The following is a 15035-nucleotide window of genomic DNA, read 5'->3' as shown; positions in this document are numbered from 1 at the left end:
AGAATCGGACATGACTGAATGACTAAGCACTGCACTCTTGCTTACCGAATGTACTGCTGCTGACAATGTTTGTAAAAAACAAAATGATAACAGCAAGCCAAAAATCAATCCAATTATCTGCAAAGAAAGAAAGCTGTGTCATTTTAACATTAATTGTGTGACATTGTATTCCCAACACACCTTGCCCCAGAAAGTATTTATTGTAGTGTTAAATAGCCTATCAAAATAATTTTAAAAGAACTCTGAGTACAATTAAAAGTAAACCATACCTTGGCCAAACAACAGAATATGAAAAAGAAAAAAATCATTCAATGTTTTATACCAAGATACACAGTCTTTGGAATTCACTGTAGGAGTTTTGCAAAGAAAGGTCTTACCTTTCATTATGTTTTGTACAACTGTACCACCTTTTCGAAAACAGATGTTCTGCAGTAGCAAACATGTCACCCTGCTTCTGTGTTTGTGATACTATATGAACAATCTTGGAGAAGGCAATGGCAGCCCACTCCAGTACTCTTGCCTGGAAAATCCCATGGACAGAGGAGCCTGGTAGGCTGCAGTCTATGGGGTCGAGAAGAGTGGGACATGACTGAGCGACTTCACTTTCACTTTTCACTTTCATGCATTGGAGAAGGAAATGGCAACCCACTCCAGTGTTCTTGCCTGGAGAATCCCAGGGACGGTGGAGCCTGGTGGGCTGCCGTCTATGGGGTTGCACAGAGTCAGACATGACTGAAGCGACTTAGTAGTAGTAGTATTATGAACAATCTAAGGAATTCTTAAAAGTCCCTCAAATTTAAAAAGTTAAATAAAACTAGGGTAACTTGCCCCTCTCCCTGCCTTTCAGATTTGGCCTTAAAAGCATGTTTTTAAAAAATAATACTAGTAGAATTAAGAGCCATTTAAAACCACATTTTTTCTGTGTCTCAAATGTTAAAACTATATCTTGTAAATCATGGGTGCTGTTATTTTGCTAATTTTGAATGAACTTGTTTGCTATCAGGATACGGTTAATCCATGCACATCTAAACATGTTGAATTCCATTTCCTGAATTGAATTATGTGAAAAGTACCAATGCTGACACTCAGAAATTATAGAAGTAATGAAACTCTAGACTATTTGCTTAGTATGTAATGCAGATATACTAACATATGCCTATAGTGTATAACAAAGAAATACACACTTCAGAGGTTTTGATGAAGGTTGGTGGTTAAGAATTTTGTGATACAGGCTTATACTACTCTCATATTTTGAGTATGGGTGAGTGGCTATGTCCTGATCTCCCGATGGAGCATCCCAGGTGTCTGTAATAGTGTGTGGAAAAATACTGCTACCATCCATCCCATCACAAATATAATCATCAGCTCACAGAGTAAGACTTCAACTTTAATCTTTAGAGTAATTTTCACCATCTTATATGCACTGCACTCATTTTGAAACCCCTGAAAAGTCATGACGACAAGTTTAAAAGGTGTAAATAGAACTATCATAGATGCTTCTTTATGAAGCATGAGAGAAAAAGAAAATTCTCATTGGGCAACAAATAATTGCTATAATGTAGCTTTCTTTATTTCTATCTGTATTATGCATTCCCTACCCAGCTGGTCACATGCTGCTTCCAGCTCTCACAGTTTCTAACACCCTGCTAGATACATTATAGGCCCGCAGTATTTGTAGACAGTGAAAGTGCAAGTCACTCAGTCATGTCTGACTCTTTGTGACCCCATAGACTGTACAGTCCGTGGAATTCTCCAGCCCAGAATACTGGAGTGGGTAGCCTTTCCCTTCTCCAGGGGCTCTTCCTAGCCCAGAGATCAAATCCAGGTCTCCTGCATCACAGGCAGATTCTTTACCAACTGAGCTATCAGGGAAGCCCAAGTATTTGTAAGTTGGACTTAATTGAATGATCTGTCTTACACAGTTATGAGGAAGTGGGGAAAATGAAGATGCTTTAAAGGTACTTTCTGAATCTGTTTACTTTAAAATCTGAAAATGAGGCTGGTTCCCTGTGCTTGTGCATAGAATCATGGCTGGGATCCTTTTCCTCAGTGTGCGCACAACCCTTTCCCGACTGAGAATCACACAGGTTACAGAGCCTGTCATTCTCTCTCACCTGATGCCCGAGGTAAATACATAATTCATAGTATTTGTATGTCTTACCTCCTGACAAGGACTCAAATACAACAACTCAAATACAAAATGAAGAAAGGTTTCTTTTGTTTGAAATGTGAGCTTTTTAACCCGTTCTTATTGGACTGCCTTGTTGCCAAGATCCTTAAACATACATCTTATTCTAGTAAATTTGTGGGTGGAGCCCTCAATGGTCAAAATAACTGTAGTCTATATTTGTATACAAAATTTATTTATAGTTGCTTATGGCATTTGTGTACTTTCCAGAACACCTTCAAATCAATTTCTTCATTTTATTAAAACAGCTGTCCTGTGTGCTTGGCAAGACCAGCATTGTTATTCCACGAGGAATATATAAAATATAGCACTGAAAACCCAAAGGCTTGTCTGACTTCACCTTGTTTAGTATGATGGCTTGAGCCAATAAATTCCCAGCCAAGAACTCTTTCCTCTGCTTTCCAAATAATCACTGGGGGTGGGGGTATTGGTTGCAATAAATAGGCTCTGATCATAGTGGGGATTTGTATTCTTACCCAGTGTGGCACAAGATTTGCATTTCTGGGAGATATGCTTATATTTTTCTAAAATAGGAATACTTAGTCATCTAAATGACATGTATTACGTGCCATTCGTATCATGAACCTGACTCAGATTTAAGTATATGAAAGAAATGTGTCCTTGAATGATTCTACAATGACCTGGATGTCAGAAAAATAAAATAGTACAGTGAGCAATATCTCGGACACTTTGGGAGCGCAGAGATTGAACAAGGTCAGTGCAGTGTTGTCCAGTTCTGTAGCTACTTTCTCTCAAGTCGCTGATCATAGCCTAAGGGAGGTTATAGATCTTGTGTTAAGATGAAGGTCTTTGTCAAAACTCAGATGGGCTCAAAGTGAGGCCCTAGGCAAGTTCACCTCCCTGAGAGTTTTCATACCTGAAACAGAGTTGTTTGAATAATGTAGGTTAAAGGACCTGGAATATAGTATGTAGGTGCTCAATAACTACATGTTTGTAATGTGTATTACTAATATGTATTAACATGAGTATATACTAACAGCAGTTATTTTTGTGTTCTGGGAAATTAAGATCCCAAGGGAAAATAAATTAATAATTTTTACTGAGTTATATACTTCTGAAATCACAGTGTTCTTTTTCTCAATGTCACAGATTTACATTGTGCCATACCCCTCCCCTTCAGTCCTTGAAAGGATCAAGTCATCCTTTGATATGACCTCTTTATTTTTCTGCATTATCTTTTATTACTCTGTTCTGTTGTGCCACAGGATGCATTGCTAAAAACACTACTGTAAGTATTATGCTTGGGGGTTATAAATTGAGGATATAATGTCCATTTTTGTTCATGTGAAAATAATGATATTGACCTTGGAGGCAAATGATCTCGTTGCACATAAATTACTGTGTCCTGTGTTATTTGCTGCCAAATAATTTTCAACAGTTGTCAATGCCCTTGTTTCTGACATTGATTTTAAAATAAAACAAGCATGAATTTAGAAACTGTAAACCTTACATGGAGAAGGAAATGGCAACCCACTCCAGTGTTCTTGCCTGGAGAATCCCAGGGACGGGGGAGCCTGGTGGGCTGCCGTCTATGGGGTCGCACAGAGTCGGACACGACTGAAGCGACTTAGCAGCAAACCTTACATGTTTTATTTATACCTAAAAAGATACTTTGAGATATTCCACAAATTGTATTTCCCTTAGGTTGCAGAAGCTACTAACTGTGCAGGTCACATGATTGAAAATGAAACCAGTCAGATGTGAAGAAATGTATCATGGGCCATCCCACCGTTACCACCTCACATCCTGACTATGGAGTCTACTCACATCTCCCAGAGACTACTCCATCAAGAAATGAGGAAAGGGAGGTACTTCAAGTTTAATCCAGATTATGTGGCAGGAATTTTGGCAGGCAGGGAAGGAACAGTGTCCAGAGAATACACTGATGTTTGTTGTCCTGGACCTAGGGGTTTAATCTTCCTCTGTAGTGTGGAAAGATATTCTTTGGGCCGTCCCACTGTATGGGCCCTGCCCCTTAATATACACACACCATGGTTCCTGAGACCTATGAGTTCCCTGTTGCTGGCATTTCATTCATTCATTGAGGGAATATTTTTTTAAGTGTAAATAGCATATTTATTAAAAAATGAAGTATATTTTGAACACAACAAAATGCCTAGTTAAAAGAAATCTGTATGAAAGATAAGTACAGTGTTTTCTGCAAAGCAACTTGTTCTATGCATAAAGCAGACTCACTGGAAAAGACCCTGATGCTGGGAAAGATTGAGGGCAGGAGAAAGGGGAGCAGAAGACGAAATGATTAGAAAGCATCACCAACTCAATGGACATGAATTTAACCAAACTCTGGGTGATAGTGAAGGACAGAAGAACCTGGTGAGCTATAGTCCCTGTGGTCATTAAGAGTCAGACAAGACTGAGCGACTGAACAACTTGTTCTATAAACTTGGATTTTATATATTGGATTTTCTGTTATTTTCTCCTCCACTTAAGTTATGGCATCAAAATTGCATTGGAATTTTCCCCTACCTTTGGGGTGATCATTCTGTTGGTATAAATGCAAAGCTATTGGTTTGAAAGGAATAATAAAATTCATTGAATTCAATGCCTTCTCCTTTCCCTGCCTCTAACTCAACCAACCCTAGCCAATGATTGAAATTCTTTCTAACATCCCTACCAAGTCTTTGCTTCCTCTTTTAGTAATGAAGACCCCACATCTCCTCCATGAAGCTCCGTCCATTCTTGGCAGTGAACCTTGGCTTTAGGGAAGTGATTCTCAATACTTTTTCTAAACAACCATGAAGGAATCCCAGGACACCTCCATATGTAACAGTAGTTTTACATATAACCAAACTTTTAATAGAGGCTATCTCCAGAGAGCAAGATGGTGATGGGAGGAAAACTTTCTCTTCTCATTTAATACACTTCTATTGGTAATTTTTTTTTTACAGTGAGTATGTATTACTTTAATACATACATGCATACAGTTAGAAAAGTGGTCCAAGGGGGTAAATCTTAAATCACACTAGGGATAGGGTGTTTGATGGGAACAAGGCCCCCTAGAGGAACAACAGAATGAGAGGGTATAGTTTGTGTTATGATTTGACACCTCCACTGGCTGTAATATTCTTGGGTGTAGAGTGGGCACTGAATTGACTGGAGATAGTTGGTAGAGAAGATTGAATGCCCCCTACCTCCTTGAAAATCATGTCTAATCTCTATCTCAATTGAGTAAGCCAGCTCTTCAGGCATTTTGTGGGATTCCCTGGTAGCTCAACTAGTAAAGAATCCACCTGCAATGCAGGAGACCCTGGTTTGATTCCTGGGTCAGGAAGATCTGCTGGAGAAGGGATAGGCTACCCACTATAGTATTCTTGGGCTTCCCTGGTAGCTCAGCTGGTAAAGAATCCACCTGCAATGAAGGAGACCTGGGTTCGATCCCTGGGTTGGGAAGATCCCCCTAGAGAAGGGAAAGGCTCCCCACTCCAGTATTCTGGCCTGGAGAATTCCATGGACTGTATAGTCCATGGAATCAGATTAAGTGAATATGTGCCTAAAAGAACACCTAATATGTGCCAGGTTGAATTTAAGAAATTATGATAAAACAGTGAGGAACAGTGGTAAAAACACCCAAGTACCAGACCTTATGTGTCCCAAAGAGAGTTGCTTGGCCTTTAAAGCAGTCACTGTGGGAAGCTTTACAGTTTTATCAGTGATTTTCCGATCTCTGTTTTGGAACTTTATTCCTGAGTGCATACACTATATAACTTCAGTTATATATACACATTATAAAATTTCTGTTATGTACATAACCATGTAATTTCTGTTATATACAGAATATATAATTTCTGTTGTACATATGCATATGTTTAATTTTATATAATTTATTTCTTTACTAGTAGTGTGGCAGAAATAACTGAAACTTTGGAACAAAATAACTGAGTGTGAATACATGATCTTTCAGGAAGTTATTTAACCCTTCCAAGGCTTTTTTTTTTTTTAACCTGTAATACTAGATGAACAATGGAAAAATCATACAGTTGTGAAGATTTATTTATCATTATGAAATTAACCCAAAATGGTATCACTGACATTGACAAAAATCTCTCTGGACATTTAAAAAAACTGAGTCAATCATACTGCTTTTTAAGCAGAAATACCTTCTAGGTTGCACAGACTGTTTATGCATTCATGTAGAAGCATGCAGTGATGAGCAAAAGTCTATCAAAGTGTTTTGGTTTTTACTTCTGCCTTTAGGTTTTTCTATTTCACAACATCATGCACTTCCAAAGAGACTCACCGAAGGGCCAGAGTCCAGGAGTTCCTTAAGCAAGTATGTAGTCTCTGTCTTTTTGACGTGTGCCTCTCTTGCTATAAGGATGAATGACTGGTACGCATGTTTTATTTCTGGACTGTCTACTGAAGATCAGAATTCAGAGGCCCATCCCCGCCATGGTGTGCATTCATGGGACACACTATCCCTGGGCTCTGGAATAAAAACATTAGCTGTCTTAGCTCCAAGTTTCAGTGCCAAGTCCAGGCAATATCCTGCAGCCCACCAAGAACCCCTGTCTGGCCTAGGGCACAAGAGTAGAGAAGGGGCAGCAAAGAAAAATAGTGAGAAAAAAGCCCAAGATTTGATATAAATGCTTTATTGGAATGATCAGTCTACTCAAACTTTAGACAAATAATTTTAAACCCCCCCATAATTCTGTCATTTTAAATAATCTTTTTTTTTTTTTAAGTTGAAGTATAACTGATTTACAATGTTATTTTCAGGTGTACAGCAAAATGATTCAGTTATACATTTATCTATTCTTTTTCAGATTCTTTTCCCTTATAGGTTATTACAAAATACTGAGTATAGTTCCCTGTGCTATACAGTAATCCTTGTTTATCTAGTGTGCGTATGTTAATCCCAACCTCCTAATATATCCGTCTCTCCCAACTTTGGTAACTATAAGTTTTTCTTTTTTTCCAAAGTCTGTGGGTCTATTTCTGTTTTGTATGTAAGTTCCTTTGTATCGTTATTTTTTTTTTTTTTTTTTTAGATTCCACATATAAGGGATACCATATGGTATTTGTCTTTCTCTTTCTGACTAAACTCAGTATGATAATCTTTAGGTCTATCCATGTTGCTGCAGATGGCATTATTTCATTCTTTTTTATGGTTAAGTAATGTTTCATGTATATAGGAACAATATCTTCTTTATCCATTCATCTGTTGATATTTAGGTTGCTGAATTTAGGATATTTAGGTTACTTCCAGGTCTCTGTTACTGTAAACAGTGTTGCAGTGAACACTAGGATGAATGAACGTTCATTAGTAGTTATTGTAAGAGTTTTCGTTTGCATGTGATCTTTCTCTCGTATGTATTTCAGAGTTTGAGTAATAATGCACACACACTATTTTGCGCTGCACTATTTTCACTTTAGCTTATATTTTCCTTATTTCTCAGTCATAATTATCATTTTAAACTCTTGCATGATATTTTCATGTTGTGCTACACCATAAGTTGTTAAACTATTAATATAGAGGTCCTCTAATTTTAGCAAGTTGAATCAAGGAGGAAATGAAGTGATTTGATTTTTGAAAAAACAGTAGTCCTAGACAATCAAACAACTGGATAATCAAAACATTAAAGGACAGAAACACATTTACCTTTAAATGTAGGCTTTGGATGAAAATCCAGAAAGTTTTTCCAGCTAGGGAAGAATAGTCAGAAGGCACTTTTTCTGTACCTACAGCAACATCAGTCAATTTCAAGAAAATTTTATTATACCAATAATCCTTGCCTCAAAAAATATAAATTAAGATGAGATCCAAAATAAACTGTTAGTAAACCAAAATTATTTAAATCTAGAAGTAGCATTATTATTCTAACAATGTTTTAATACATCAGTATATCTATTACAGTATATTAAGAAACAGGTTCATTTTAGGATCTCCCCCAACAAGTGGTAGTGGCAGTGGGAGGCGGGGCAGGGAGGTTAGGGCAAGAATGCAATTGGAGATCAAAATACTAAATGTTTAAAAGTTATAAGCTATGTTCCATCTTCCTACCTTGATGAAGATGCCTTCAAAAAGATCTTGACATCCACATTTGACTTTAAAATTCTTGGAGTTCTGTTCCAGGACATGGTGGCATAGGGAGTGCGGCCCCAGACCCCAGCCCACGGCCCCCTCCCCGGCTTAGCTGTGAATCTTCAAGGGCTCAGGCATGCTTAGGTGAAGCTCCCAACCCACCTGTCCAAGTTCTGTCCACACCCCTGCATTAGCCACTTACCAGAACGCCAGTTGTTTGTTTTGCTGTTTGTTTTCCATCTTTATTAAGATATATTTGACATATAACTGTCTGTAAACTTAAGGTGTCCAATGAAATGATTTGATACATTATAAAATGGTTACCACAACATTAGTTAACACAACCATTTCCTCACGTTTTTTTTTTTTTTAATATTAAGATATAATTGACATCTAACATTAGGTTACTTTCAAGTGTACAACATAATAATGACTTGATGTTCGTGTATCCTGTGAAATAATTACCACAGTAAGTCTATTTAATATCCATCATCACACGTAATTATGGATTTTTTTTGTTCTTGTGATGAGAACTTTTAAGATAAACTGTCTTCAGGCCTCCAGTTACATATACCAGCAGAGCAGTTTTCTGTTAGGAGCCTGAGAAGGAAGACTTTGCAGGTCCTGAGGGGGTCCTGGGTACACAGACAAGGTCAGGAAGGAGAACAGGATGGCATGGGCTCTTGGGGGGTGGGCAGAGCAAGGCTTCCTAAAGCACAAGGCCCAGGGCAGGATGGTACTGGACTTGCTCGTGTCCTATGGCTATCTGACATTTAAAAATATTGAACGACCTTACAGTAACATTTAAATTTTCTTTTAGAAAATACAAACGGAAAGACAAAAGTCAGTTTTTATTAACCCAACACCTTTTTTCTTCTTTACAAAACCCCATGAAACACCAAATGAGAAAGCCAACCATTCAGGGAGACCCCAGGGTATTGTATCTGAAGCCATTCCTTTTCTTTCCTCCACAGTGAATTCATCTTCATTGTACTTGTCATCTGCCCCCTCTTAGACCAGATGAAGGACACGGATCAAGAGTGCTTCTCAGCATCTCTGTTTCCAGAGCAACAGTTCCCTGTCCCTGATGACCCCATCTGCAATGGCTGATCGCACACAGACCTTGGCTGGTCTCACGTTCATCCGGCAGAACCTGTGTATGTTCTTGCAGACAGAAACCTGAGGAACAGATGGAGGAGTTGGCCATAAAACATGCTTGTTATCACAGAGAATGTTACTCCTCTTTCCGACTTAGTGCCCCAAGCATGGGGGCGGATTGAGCCGAGCAGAGGATCCTAGTGACTCAGAAGCTTCCAGGGAAGAAATCAACATATGGCAACCACTGAGGTCACACTTTCCTCCATTGCTTGTACATGGCATTCTTGACATAGGTATAGGGATGCTGTGTTGCCAAGCACCAGACAAGGAATGGGTTGTGTATTTCTGGATTCTGTCTGACACATACCCAAGCAGCACCACACAGGCACACAGAGTTCTGTGGTTACATGGCAGATGGTGAAGAGAGAGGCACGTCAGACTGATCAGTGTGTCTGCATCCGTGGAAACTTTCACTGCTTACTGGTCAGGTGATCAATGAAACAGCACATCCTATTATTATTTATAGTATCTATAAATGTACATCCTGTTATTATTCATGGTGGGTAATCACCCACTCTGTAGCTCAGGAGGTGTGGCCCAGCTGAGACTATGGCTGGTGTCTAACAGCAGAACGGAGCAGGGCTGGGTGGGTACCTTGATGGCCAATCCCAGGCTTGGCTGTAGGAGCACAGTGTGACTCTGGGGCATGGAAGTCAGAGATTAGCCTCAGCCAAGTCACACTGATATCTCATCTGTTTTCCACAGTTGCTTCTTTACTCAGCACCACATCGCATCTTATGACAACTGTCGTTTTGTTCATCTGCCTCTTCCCTATCCTGAAAATGTAAATACTATGGCTCAGACAGTAAAGAATCTGCCTGCAATGCAGGAAACCTGGGTTCTATCCCTGGGTGGGAAAGATCCCCTGGAGTAGGAAATAGCAACCCACTCCAGTGTTCTTGCCTGGAGAATTCCATGGACAGAGGAGCCTGGCAGGCTACAGTCCATGGGTGGCAAAGCATCAAACACGACTGAGCGACTAACACTTCCATTATCCTGAAAATAAATGTGATGTCAGATGCAAAGTCAGTGTTCTGAAATGCACTTGGACAACTGTATCAGTGATGCATTTAGCAGTTTAAAGCCAGAAACATTGACTATCTCTTAAGTTGTTGCAGGTTGAGAAGCCATGGGGCTTCCCAGGTGGTGGTTGGTAGTGGTAAAGATCCCACCTGCCAATGCCAGAGACATGAGAGACACTGGTTCAGTCCCTGGGTTGGGAAGATCCCCTGGAGAAGGAAACAGCAACCCACTCCAGTATTCTTGCCTGGAGAATCCCATGGACAGAGGAGCCTGGCGGGCTACAGTCCATGGGGTTGCAAAGAGTCGGACATGACTTGAGCGAAATGAGGAGGAGAAGCCATGGGCTGGTGAACTAACTGGGCTCCTTGAGCTCTGGGTCTCTCTCACTAGGCTGCAGTCACAGGTCAGCCTGAGCTGAGGTCATCTCCAGGCTCTCCTAGGGGGTGATCTGCTCCCACGGCCACTCTGATGGTTAAGGCATGATTCTGCTCTTCATAAGATGTTGGACTGATGCCCACAGTTACAGGGGTCTCCCTCAGTTCCCTGGATGTGGACCTCTTATAGGACAGCCCCCAACATGGCAACTGACTTCCCTCTGAGCAACAAGGGAAAGAAAAGGCAGAAAGACAGAAGCAGCCAGAGTCTTTTTTTGTAACCTAACAACAGAAGTGGGCTTCTCAGGTGGCACGAGCGGTAAAGAACCCATCTGCCAGTGCAGGAGACATGAGATGCAAGTTTGATCCCTGGGTCAGGAAAGATCCCCTGGAAGAGGGTATGGCACTGCACTCCAGTATTCTTGCCTGGAGAATCCCATGGACAGAGGAGCCTAGCAGGCTACAATCCATAGCGTCACAAAGAGTTGGACACAACTGAAATGACGCAGCATGCAGCAGAAATGACATCCCACCACTTTTGCCAAATCATTCGTTCAGTGAGTCACTCGGTGCCTTCTACACTCAAGGAGAGGGCTTTACACCAGGACACACACACACACCAGGAGGAGGGGTTAACTGGGAGCCATCTTAGAAGCTGCCCACTGTAACAACTGGTGCTTTCTGAAAATAATGGACTTTAATCCTCTTTCAAATAGAAGGGCTTTTGTTGTTGAGTTCCTGTAAGTCATGTCTAACTCTTTGTGACCCCATGGACTACAGCACGCCAGGCTTCCCTGTCCTTCACTGTCTCCCAGAGTTTGCTCAAACTCATGTTCATTGAGTTGGTGATGGCATCCAACCATCTCATCCTCTTTCGCCCCCTTCTCCTCCTGTTCTCAATCTTTCCCAGCATCAGGGTCTTTTCCAGTGAGTCAGCCCTTAAGAATCAGGTGGCCAAAGGATTGGAGCTTTATTGGAGAAGGGCTTTAAAAGTTACTAAGTTCACCACATCCCTGTCAGAAACCTAATGTAGCTGCTCAGCCAGAGAAGATGAAAACAACGATGACACTGGTGTAAGCCACTCTTAGGAAACAACCTTGTGACCTACTTGTAACTAAGGATTTGGCAAAAGTAGTGTGATGTTACTTCTGCTGCGTGCTAAGTCGCTTCAGTGGTGTCCAACTCTATGACCCTATGGACTGTAGCCTGCCAGTCTCCTCTGTCCATGGGATTCTCCAGGCAAGAATACTAGAGTGGGTTGTCATGCCCTCCTCCAGGGGATCTTCCTGATCCAGGGATTTAACCCACGTTTCTTATTGCTATGATAAATCTAAACAGTATATTAAAAAGCAGAGACATTACTTTGCTGACAAAGGTCCATATAGTCAAAGCTATGGTTTTTCCATTAGTCATGTACAGATATGAGAGTTGGACCATAAAGAGGCTGAGCACCAAAGAATTGATGCTTTTGAACTGTGGTGCTGGAGAAGACTCTTGAGAGTCCCTTGGACAGCAGAAGTCAAACCAGTCAATCCTAAAGGAAATTAACCCTGAATATTCATTGGAAGGACTGATGCTGAAGCTCCAATACTTTGGTCACCTGATGTGAACAGCTGACTCATTGGGAAAGACCCTGTTTCTGGGAAAGATTGAAGGCAAGAAGAGAAGGGGGGGACAGAGGGATGGGATGGTTGGATGGCATCACTAAGTCAATGGACATGAGTTTCAGCAAAACCTGGGAGATAGTGAAGGACAGGAAAGCCTGGTGTGCTACAGTTCATGGGGTCACAAAGAGTTGGAGACAACTTACGGACTGAACAACAACCGTACTACTATGGAACACTTTTTCTTAGAGTTCCACCCTCTTTTAACATAGAGTTCGGCCTACAGGCTGAAGAAATGCTCTTGGTTACCCCCAGAATTATCAAGTGACATTGTTAAAGTTTTTGTTTTTTCTTTCTTACCTAGCCTAGCCCAACATCTTCATTTCAGGTGTGGAAACTGACTGAGAGAGGAAATAACCTGCTGGTGGCCACACAGCTCAGGATGGTGTTGGGTCCCAGTTAGGTTTTGGTGAACTTAATGTTGGGTTTAGGGCAGGGCCGCCTGCAGTCTGAGAGACCTGAAGCATGGCTGGGGATTAAGAAAACAAGGATGAGAAGTAAGGTCAGGGAAGAAAAGAAGTGGAAGAAGAAAAAAAGGAGAGGGAGAATTCCAAGAAAGAGAAACAGGATAGCAAGAGTGGGGAAGGAGAAAGACTAAAAGCTTATTCACCTCAGGTACCACTGGGGGGCTCCATGACCTGCCCATGCAGCTGCTCCAATCCTCTAAGGTTCTGGTGCATCCATGGAAACAACAAACTTTTAGTGCCTTTTAAAAGGCAGCAGAGTGCAGTGGTGTTGGCTGTGGCCTCTGGAGCCAGAATGCCCAGGCTGCAATCCCAGCTCTGCCACTAGCTTTGTGACCTATGCAAGCTCTAATACTTAACCTCTCTTTCCTCATTTTCTAAAATGTGAATGATAACAGGACACACTGCTTGGGGTGGCCATGGGCTTGGTGAAATTAATAAATGTAAAGTGCTTACTATTCTTACTGTAGTGCAGGGCCCAGGCCAAATTCTCTTATCAGCAAGTGATGGGACAGCCAGGCTTATGTTATTCTCAGCCCTCACCTGGGTTTAAGGATGGAGTAAAGCTTGGGATACAGGATGGGGTGAGGCTTAGGGATGAAATAAGGGGCGGCAGTTAAGGTAAGGAGGTGTATGTATCACTGCAAAAACGGGAGTGATAGTCACTGGGTCATGCCTGACAGTTTGTCACCCCGTGGACTAGCCCCACAGGCTACTCTGTCCATGGGTCACTGCGAATATGCAGCCAAATCAGAGTGCCTCATGCATTGCCAGACAAACCAAACGGATAGTCTTTTTGCCCACTCAGGCATCCTTCTAATCCTTTCCCTTCATCCTCCCTTCATTTCAGCTCTTTATGTAACAGCTGTTTGGTTCTCCCTGTAGAACTGCAAAGCAGTTGAATAAGCTGGAAATTAAAACTATTCAATATATAATCATTTTATAGTATTACAAGTATTGTGTGTGTGCTCAGTCGTGTCCAACTCTTTGCAACCACATGGACTGTAGCCCACCAGGCTCCTCTGTCCATGAGATTCTCCAGGCAAGAATACTGGAGTGGGTTGCCATTTCCTGCTCCAGGGGATCTTCCCTGACCCAGGGATTGAACCCACATCTCTTGTGTCTCCTGCATTAGCAGGCAAATTCTTTACCACTGTGCCACCTGGGAAGCGCATTACAAGTATTATGCAGTATCAGAATTACTTAGTGTTGCCGTCACCATGGTTCCCATTTTCTCCAGAACTTTTCACCTCTTCTGTCTTTGTTCTTTTTATTTAAGTATGTATTTAGCTGACAGACGTCTGGTCACACAATTGCTTTTCAAATAGAAAAGTATGTATTATGTCATAGACACTGTGCAGTGCTTTAAACTGACCCTAACAATAACCCCGAGTATTAAGTGTTGCTATTCTGTTGTAAACTATACTTGGAGAAACTGTCACTTGCCCGAGATTCCTTCCTGTCTTCATTCCTTCAGCATCCCCCAAGTATCAAACAGAAGGACGTGCAGGACAACCCGGGTCTCAAGGCACTTGCTGAGGTGAGGAGGGAAGTGAAGGGGCTGAAGCCCTTTACATAGGTGGGAATGATGAGACGGTGAGATGAGTTACATGATTGTGGCTCCATTTGTTTGGGTGGGAAATAAGGTCACACAAAAATAAGACAGACAATCCACATTAAGAAGTTCAATTTTGTGGAGTCAGACATGCAAACATGTCACTCAAATGTGACAAGTACTATTACAATGAAACACAGGGATTTGGGAAAGACCTTACAGAGGAGCTAGCAACTGAGCAAGACTCTGAGGGATGAACATGAGTTTTCCAGATGAAAAAGATGGAAGAATATTCTAGATGGAAGAAATCTCACATCCAGAGACTCAGAGTTATGAAAATTCTTTTCATTGGAGATGGAGAGTGAAGTTAGGGACAGACTGTGAGGAAGTGTGCCGGAAAGACTGGAGTTCACTTTACAGGCAATAGAGAGCCAGACCAGACTTTTAAGTAAGGGTATCATAGAATCACATTCTTTTTGTTTTTTAAAAAAGAATAATTCAGAGGAGGATTTGGACAATTTGCAGAGAGGTGGGAGGTACCCAAG

The sequence above is a fragment of the Bison bison genome, unplaced genomic scaffold, assembly GCF_000754665.1.
Source record: "Bison bison bison isolate TAMUID 2011002044 unplaced genomic scaffold, Bison_UMD1.0 scf7180017864162, whole genome shotgun sequence".
Lineage (NCBI taxonomy): Eukaryota > Metazoa > Chordata > Mammalia > Artiodactyla > Bovidae > Bison > Bison bison.
This window is presented reverse-complemented; position numbering follows the sequence as displayed.